This window comes from Sinocyclocheilus anshuiensis, unplaced genomic scaffold (assembly GCF_001515605.1).
Source record: "Sinocyclocheilus anshuiensis isolate Anshui unplaced genomic scaffold, SAMN03320099.WGS_v1.1 scaffold467, whole genome shotgun sequence".
Taxonomy (NCBI): domain Eukaryota; kingdom Metazoa; phylum Chordata; class Actinopteri; order Cypriniformes; family Cyprinidae; genus Sinocyclocheilus; species Sinocyclocheilus anshuiensis.
Window position 1 is genome coordinate 276,992 of NW_015549599.1, and position 9,190 is coordinate 286,181.

The window sequence follows — 9,190 nt, forward strand, 5'->3', positions numbered from 1 at the left end:
AATATATATATATATATATATATGAATGAAGAGTTCAGATGCAAAAGCCTCTAAGTGCCATCTGAAATTGTCTTCTAAAATTAGCATTTTTATCAGGCTACTATGTTTAGGTTCAGTCATTTTACTTTAATGGCAAGGTATAGGCACTTTCCTATGCTATTAAAGTGAAATAACTGGACGTATACTGTGTATATTTATTATTTATATGTGAATACAAACACATGCATGCATATATTTAAGAAAAATTTTATGTTTATATATTATATATATATATATATATATATATATATAAGAATATATGATATGTTTATTTATTAGTTTATTTTATTTGACTTTATTTAAATTAGAGTTTAATATTTTATTGAGTATAATAAAACACCAAAAATCAAAATTTGATTTTTGTCCAATTCTTGCAGCCCTAGTTAGAACAAAAAATCAGACTGTCAATTTTCTGTCCTCACTGAAATCAAAATGCTGCATAAATCAACAAAATGATAGATGATCATATCATATCAGATATTAAATATAAATATACTCGATGCTTGTTGTATTTATTTTATTTTATAATGTTTTGAATTAGCTTTTCATTTTTATATGTTCAGTTTCCTTTTTAATTTAAATTTTAGTAATTTTGTTTTGTTTTTGTCATTTTTATTAGTTTTTGTTAAATACTTGTTAACTTTATTTATTTTTATATTGCAGTTCTAGTTTTTAGTTATATTGTGCTTTAGTTATAACTTGTATTTTACTATGTAAAACTAAATGAAAATGAGAATTGGTGCCTCAGCAACATGCTGAAATAAAAGGTTTATTTATTTAATTAATATTTTTGTTTTTTAATGTAGACCAATGAGAATTCCAGTATTTTTATTTTATTTATTAATTTTTTTGCATCACCGGTTACAGTCAAAACTGGATAAAAAAAAAACACTCAGATTAATTTGAAAGCAATAATCTGAATAATATGGAAAATATTGTGTCACTCTGTCCAAATCCTGTTATAAATAATTAAATATACTGTATTAAAAGTAAGTATATTTATTACAAGAAAGAAAGAAAGAAAGAAAATGTTTTTTTTCTCTCTCTGCAAACATCAGCATTTTGCTTTTGGACTCTTTTTGTGGCAGGATTACATTACTCAGGGACATCGTCTCTCACGTGGGACTCACAGCAGATAAAATGTCTATAATCCAATGCTCATTTCATGCCAAAAATATTAGGAAGAAGATTTCATCATGATATTTCCCTCCATTGAATCTGTTCAGCATGTATAATGGTGCCGTGATTCATCTGTTCCAAACAGTCAAGACTAATGAGTAATTAGAAATGCGATCATACGCACTGGCCCATTTTTCAAGGTTGCTCTTGCACAACAAGATTAACATGCTAATTGGGCTTAAATCGCATGTATTGTTTGCCGCAGCGTAATCTGTAGAGATGCACATACAATTGTGAATATTTATTTTTATTTATTTATTTATTTTTTGCTTGAGAGGTAAAATAAATGCTCAGTGCCAGGCCTCACGGTAATTCATCTAGCATTTAATCTGCCAGTCTATTCATAACAGGCTCCTCATAATGCACGGCTACGGATGGAGGGGAAACATGGAATTTCTGCTTCAGTAGCCAAATCCTGTGAATAAAACTGTGGGAAGCTACTGTACATGAGCTGAATGTTGATATCACTAGCTGGATTTCTCTCCAGCTTAACTTTCTCAGCTGGAAACCGAATAGCTTTCCAGAGCCGTCAGAGGCCGTTGACGGCGATATAAGATGGTTTAGAGCGTGATTGTCTTTCATGTTCGAATGCGCCTATCAAATGCATGAAAATGCATTTAGACACTTAAAATCAATGAATGTCACTGCATTAGATAATAATATTGAAGAAACACAAGGACAATTTACAAGTTGTCACGTGTGTGGTTGTATAAACACACACGAAGATGAAGATGAAGGCAAATAGGTAATATTTAATAAATCCAACAGGTAATCCAACAAGAACAGAGCAACATAAAACACATCCAAGACAGACAACACTGGACCACTAAACTGAAACAGAACTGAACTTAAATACCCATGATAATGAGGCACACACAACTGAACATGATGACTAAATCAAATGAGTAACCATGACAACCAACTAAGGGAAGACGTGCAAACTGAAAACAAAACCGATGTGATGTGTGTGAGTGTGACACAAGCAAAGCATTTGACACAAGGACGTTCCTTTTGTTTCAAATAACAAAAAAACAATGTTTATAAATATTATGGTGTATTTTGCATGTAATCAGTGTTAATTTTGTTGACTAATAATTTTCGTCAACAACATTTTTTTCACCAAAACATGTTGAAAACGAGATGATAACAAAATAAAAATTAGCTCTGAATGACAAAAACTATGACGAAAATCTATTGACATTTTCATCAATGAATAAAAACGAGACGAAAATGTTAAGGAGGGACGATTTGGGAAGACAGATAGCCTCTCAGATAGAGTACAACTACTGAATTCAGTTCTCTATTGCGTCTTGTCACATTTGAACTGACAAATACATAAAAAAAGATGTCAAATTGTCCGTTTTGGTGAGTATTCACGTAAACACACTCGGTTATGTCTTAAGTGAACATAAACAGTCAGGAAAATTTTGTATGTGTAAGTATATAGGATCTGTGCATTCAGTCTTAAAGGGACAGCAGTCTAATTTAGTTGCTGTTGTTAGGGTTAATGTTAATTCATGTTAATCAAAACAACAAAAGACAAAGAGAAAATCAGTCACTGCACTTGACTGAATCACTTTACTAGCCTTAATAAGGAGAATGAATAATGTTGTATGCAAGTTGTTATAACCATTGGTCTTTTCTTGAAAATAAGACCAGGTTCTTGTTTCCTTATGAGGTGGTTTTATTTAATTTTAAGACATTCCATATGTCACAGCAGTAAAATCTGTGTCTATATTGCATAATATCATAATATCATTCATATTAACAGGATTTCTCCAGGAATATATATTGAGTTTGGAAAAGTTAGAGAAATACTTAATTAATCAATTAAGCTAAATAGACTAAACCCATTAGATTTAAGTCAACTAAATCTACTGTAGATTTAGTTGACTAAATCCTATGATATTTTAGTGGACTACAGCTAGACTAAAACTAAAACAATTCAGATTACTAAAATATGACTAAAACTAAATAGCAATTTAGTCAAAATCTATGACTAAAACAAAATCAAAATTTGCTGTCAAAATTAACACTTCATCTAATGCAATGACATTCAGACAGTTTTAGTGTCCATTTTGAGGAATCTGAAGTGGGCATGTTTTCTCTTCTGCAGTTAACATGACAGTTTGAACCCCTCTGTCAAAAGATCTCTGTTTCTTTCCAGTCATCCAGACATTGAGAAGGTTTGCGTGTTTGCCGTCAATGTCTGAGACCTTTAACTGGCTCTTCGCTTTGTGACCTTATGGCATGTGCAGGTTCGAGTGATTTTCTCGCTCTGGTGTGAAAGAGATTCTTCTAAACTATCACGAGAGCCAAAATGCATGTGCAATTTACCTTATTAAAACCACATCAGCCATTAAAACGTGTAAGCTTTGAATTCAGTGCTTAAGTTGTTAATAACTTCAATTAAGAAGGGTTTTTCTTTGTCTTGAAAGACAGTGTACATATTACAAAAAAAAACGTGTGTTACGTGTGTTCACGGTGTGTGAGTGTGTTCACTACTGTACTCACTGATGTGTGTGTGCACTTGGTTAAATGCAGAGCACAAATTCCGAGTATAGGACACCATACTTGGCTTCATGTCACTTTCACTTTCACTATCTATCTGTCTGACAAAAACAACACTTTTTAATAATATGTGATGTGATGTGTTCTTTCCAGCATTATAATTAGTGGTCATTGTTAAGTTATCTGTTGTTATATTGTTCACTATTTTTGCACATATTTGTAGTTAGTGGGTTGTTCCTAAGAATGCTCTAACAACCATGCAGAACACCCCTAGCAACCACTTGGCCACATCCTAACAACCGCCAGGATTGAGTGTTGCATATAGTCAACACCACTCATATTTTCTTTAGAAATATAAAAACTACTTTTAGAAGTGTGAAATTACTGCTTTGCCATTTGAAACATGCAGATGAACTGAACATGTTGTAAGATGATCTGCATAAAAGCATCTGCTATCCATTAAGGTAAAGTAAAAAAAAATTTAAATAATAATAATAATAATAATAATTTTATATATATATATATATATATATATATATAATTACTTAAGTCCTAAGGGTGATGGACCAAAACAATAAAGGTCAGACAAAGTTTGTGTATAAAACAGCCCAGCTGTCGAGTCTTTCTGGTCTGTTATAGGCACGTGATGAAGTATGTTTTAGGATTCATCCAGCGATAGTCAGACTTTGGTGTTTGACAGGTTTCTCGAGTTCTGGGGTTATTTATTTATTTATTTAATTTATATGTGGTTTTTTTTTCCTGGGGATTTTGGAATAAAATTACAAAATGTAAAGGAAGTTGGCAGTAACAGCAGTGAGATTTTGATGAGGTGTCATGCTGTGCTTTTCGCAAGCGTCTTGAGTTTGGAGTTTAACCCCCTGGGGTCGACAGTTCCGCCGGCGGAACTTTGCCCACATCACAGCAAACAAATCAGCGAGACGTTTCCTCAAGTTCACCTCGGCTACTTCGCTTCTGGAAGAAGACACGCTGAGAGGAATAAGACAGAAAGAGCTTTGGATTTTCCTCAGAAGAATGCGCGGGCGTGATATTCAGTGGAGGATATAGTAAGTTTTTTTTTTATTTGCCTACTTGCATTAGTTGCTATTGTGTTACTGTGACATAACTTGTACATATTTTACTAGTTACTTTTCCAAACCATGATTCCTGACTAAATGTACAATCAAGTGAAACATTATGAAGATTCATTCACTGCATATATGTTTCACAACGCCAGGAAGTTTTTTTTATGTTCTATAAAATAGACAGCAACGATATAAAAGTAATGTGAGTAATAATGTTAATATGTTGAATGTTTTATACTCGGTCATTGGCGTTCGCGATCATCTGATGTTAACATCCTGGGGTCGACAGTTCCGCCGGCGGGAATTTTTGCAGATTTGAATGTTGACAGCGAAAAGAACTAAAATGCTCCTTCGTACTTGACCGTACATATAAGAGTAATACAGCATTTAAATCTGTAAAGGGTCTACTTTTATTTGTGTACACTTAAAATATCAACAAAACTGTGCTTTTGCAAAATAAAGAAAATATACAGGGTGTGCTTTTAACCGTCTCATTCTCTGCGCATATCTTTTTGAAACACGTCACTAAAATGAACTGAAACTCAGTTTGTGCTGATTACAGTGTTATTAAACTTTAGACATTCAAATGTTTGTAAGCAACTGAAAAAAGCACAAATGTCAGTGCATGTCAAAACTTTTCCAGGCCCCAAAACACCCTCGGACCCCAGAGGGTTAAGAGAGACCGTGAGACTCACCGCATCTATATTCTGCTTTAATCCTGTTATGTCCTTATGTTTTTGTAAAAGTTGTGACTTTTCAGTTCATTTATTCATGAAATAATTTATTATTGTGTTTTACCTAACTTTTACCTAACTGTGTTTATGTTGAAGTTTTACGCCCTGACTGAAACACAACCGCTTAGTTTGGTTAGTCGTGAAGAAAGAGAAAGAGTCAACAACACACACATTCAGCTTTCTGAATCATGTCACTCAACTAAAAGAGTGAAAACACTGTTATATTATGATTGAATGGTTTTAAAGCTGCTTATTATGCTGGCTTGTCAAAGCCAACATACTGAAATCATATTTAAGCTACTTTTTCTTCCTATGACACTAAATTTAGAAGGTATTTCCTCCTAGAGTTTACAAAATACAACCACCAAACTCCAAACCAAACTTAGACTGGTCTGACTTAGGTTGCTTTATCTTTTTTAAAGGGGTCATATGATGCAATTTCAAGTTTTCCTTTCTCTTTGGAGTGTTACAAGCTCACCTTTGTAAAAAGGTGCAAATGATACTTAATGTATCAATTAATAAACTAAATTTGACTAATTGACTAATTAACTAAGTTTGATACTTGAACGTATTGTCTGTCTGAAAGAGAGTCCTGATGCAATCTGAAGGCTCAAGTTGATCTTTGCTGAAGTTGGTTGATGAAAAACAACCAGTTTGAGTCAGAGAATCCCAGTGAATGGAAAGTCAAGGCCGAAGCCTGGCACGAACTTAGTGGGTTCTTAGCAGCGTTGGAGCTCACATTTTCATCTTAGAATCTAACCGAACCGCAGACTGGAGGCGGGTGGAAATATTAGCATAATGCCGCCCAAATGTACACGCAAAGAAATAAGGCGTGGTTTCAGGAACAGCAGTAGTATTGATGCAGCCATCGCTATGTGTTTCAGTGCGAAAGCAAAAGCACTTTATTTGGCCTTCCGGAAGTAGATGCAATTAGGTTTATTTACAACAGAACCGCACAACCCAGATATTCGAATTTGTGCAACGCATTTTATGGACGACAGTTTTTTCGCAGACTGGAGGCGGGTCACTGATGTGAGCCTTTAAGGCCTGACAAGATTCACGCCTCTCGGGATGAGCTTGTCCAATGAGAAAGGCTGAAATTCCAACCGGGAAGTTGGAAATACTGGGGAGTTTTATGACTCTTTGTCTCCAAGCATGGTATTTTGCATATGCAATTCGATTAGATGTTGATGCACAAACTAGTAAAGATTCTTAGAACATTAATATGTTGCATAGGTATCAGCATTTAATATGCACTCTCATTTAGATCATCAGGAGACGAATTCATAGATACTAAACATGGTAGGATTACATATAGGTAAGATGACAGAAATGAGGGTTTCCATAATAAGCCTGCATAAAACAGTATAAAATCTCAAAGACAACATACACAATGACCTAAAGGATATGTGTGTTCATTCAAAGAAAGGTTTTCCTATGAATTAATTAGAGAAACAGTCCATTTCTCTGGGCATTATGTGTCTTTCCTATGAGGAAAATGAGTGAGTTACTCTGCCTGCATTCCTTTGGGCAACCGTGTTAGATGCATTTTGGGGGAAGGGTCCATTGACCCTCGTAGTTGGTTTGTTCACTGAGGGGTGTTACAGAGTATTTGTTAAATATAACAAAAAAAATTGTGTGTCTGGTTGGACTGTTCAAATGCGAAGTACTGCGCAGCGCAGAGTAACGCGTCGTGTGTGTGTGTGTGTGTGTGTGTGTGTGAGGGGAACAGGGTCACATTACAGGAGAGTGAACTGCCTGTCAGAAATCATAGCACATAGCATCGTCAGCTGTCTTAACCGCGGCTTGTGTACTGCATCATCACTGTGTCTGTCACGTGACTCTGTTGCCCTTTCGGGCATGAACTGATGGTAAAACTAACGACATTATTAACTGTCTTGTCTTGATTAACTGTTTTTTTACTTTGAAAGCTGAAAGTTCGCGATTATGGTAAGGGCCGTTACATTTCCGACGCGTGCTTGCACTGGGTCAGCTGGCCAATCAGAGCAGACTGCGCTTGTCAAAGGAGGGGGCTTTATTGAAAACTAATCGTTTGAGAGAGGTGGGTCACAGAGGACCTACAATAATGTACATTATTTGAACAATAATGTGTTTTTTGAACATTACAGCATGTCAACATATTCTGTTACACCAAATACACAAAATAATGATCCTTAAAATAGCATAATATGACCCCTTTAACTGATCGGATTTACAGTTTTTGTAAACTAGACAAACAAATCTACGAAAAATTCCATAAGCTTTCATTGAGGGGGTCAAAACTTTTGTACAATAAGACTTAACGAGGCTTAACGACTATCCCAGGACAATGTGCTAACTCATAGTTGCATAAATTATGCTAGCAACATGCTAACACATACAGAAGTCACATAGAATTAAATATATAAATAATAAATAGATTTTCTTATATTTAAATATCTTAAATTTAAATAGAAGAAAATATATTTTATACAATATATATAAATATATTTTGAAATATATATTAAAAATATAAATATTTGATTTTGGCTACTTTTTAATATTGTTCACATATATTAAACGTGTGTGTGTGTGTGTGTGTGTATGCATATATATATATATATATATATATACACAATTTTTTTATCGGAAATATTTGCATATATTTATTTCCTTTATATGTAAATATATTTAGATATCAGACTATGTAAACATATTAATTTGCAATATGTGTCCATATATTAATTTCTAATATTTGTTAACATATTACATTTCTGTACATGTAAATATATTAGATTTCTGTAAATGTAAATATATTTTGAAATGTTAAAATATGCAATTAATGCTCCTTTTTACTATACTTTGCTATAAGTAAATACATTTAAATATGTTTTCACAGAACATATTCTGTTTACTCAAACTTTATGTAAATAAATTAAATCTCCATATATGTAAATGTTGTCTTTTTATATAGATTATATTTTGCCCCTTCATAGAGAAATTGGACACTGAAAAATGTAAAAATCTCCAGACAATGGACCCTGTTCACAAGACTGTGATGATGCATTTAACGGTCATCAGCATCGTAAATCCTCGAAAGCTTTTCATATTTGTATTTAAAAAAAAAAATTATGTACATTTATAACACTATTCTTTGTATTATATCACCTTTGCATCTAAGGTCAGAAAACACTGTAATTTTCCCAGAATATACACTGAACAAAATTCTAAACGCAACACTTTTGTTTTTGCCCCCATTTTTCATGAGCTGAACTCAAAGATTTAAGACTTTTTCTATGTACACAAAAGGCCTATTTCTCTCAAATATTGTTCACAAATCTGTCTAAATCTGTGTTAGTGAGCACTTCTCCTTTGCCGAGATAATCCATCCACCTCACAGGTGTGGCATATCAAGATGCTGATTAGACAGTATGATTATTGCACAGGTGTGCCTTAGGCTGGCCACAATAAAAGGCCACTCTAAAATGTGCCGGAGTTGATCAGGCTGTTGATTGTGGCCTGTGGAATATTGGTCCACTCCTCTTCAATGGGGAACACGCTGTCGTATACGCCGATCCAGAGCATCCCAAACATGCTCAATGGGTGACATGGCCGGTGAGTATGCTGGCCATGCAAGAACTGGGATGTTTTCAGCTTCCAGGAATT

At 34.0% G+C, this 9,190-nt stretch overlaps 1 protein-coding gene across 1 annotated transcript in view; it reads left to right on the forward strand.

Moving 5' to 3' along the window:
- The window catches only part of LOC107658649 (glypican-5-like), a 276,918-nt gene that overhangs the window by 193,812 nt on the left and 73,916 nt on the right, over nt 1–9,190 (forward strand). The gene's annotated exons all lie outside the window — the stretch shown is intronic.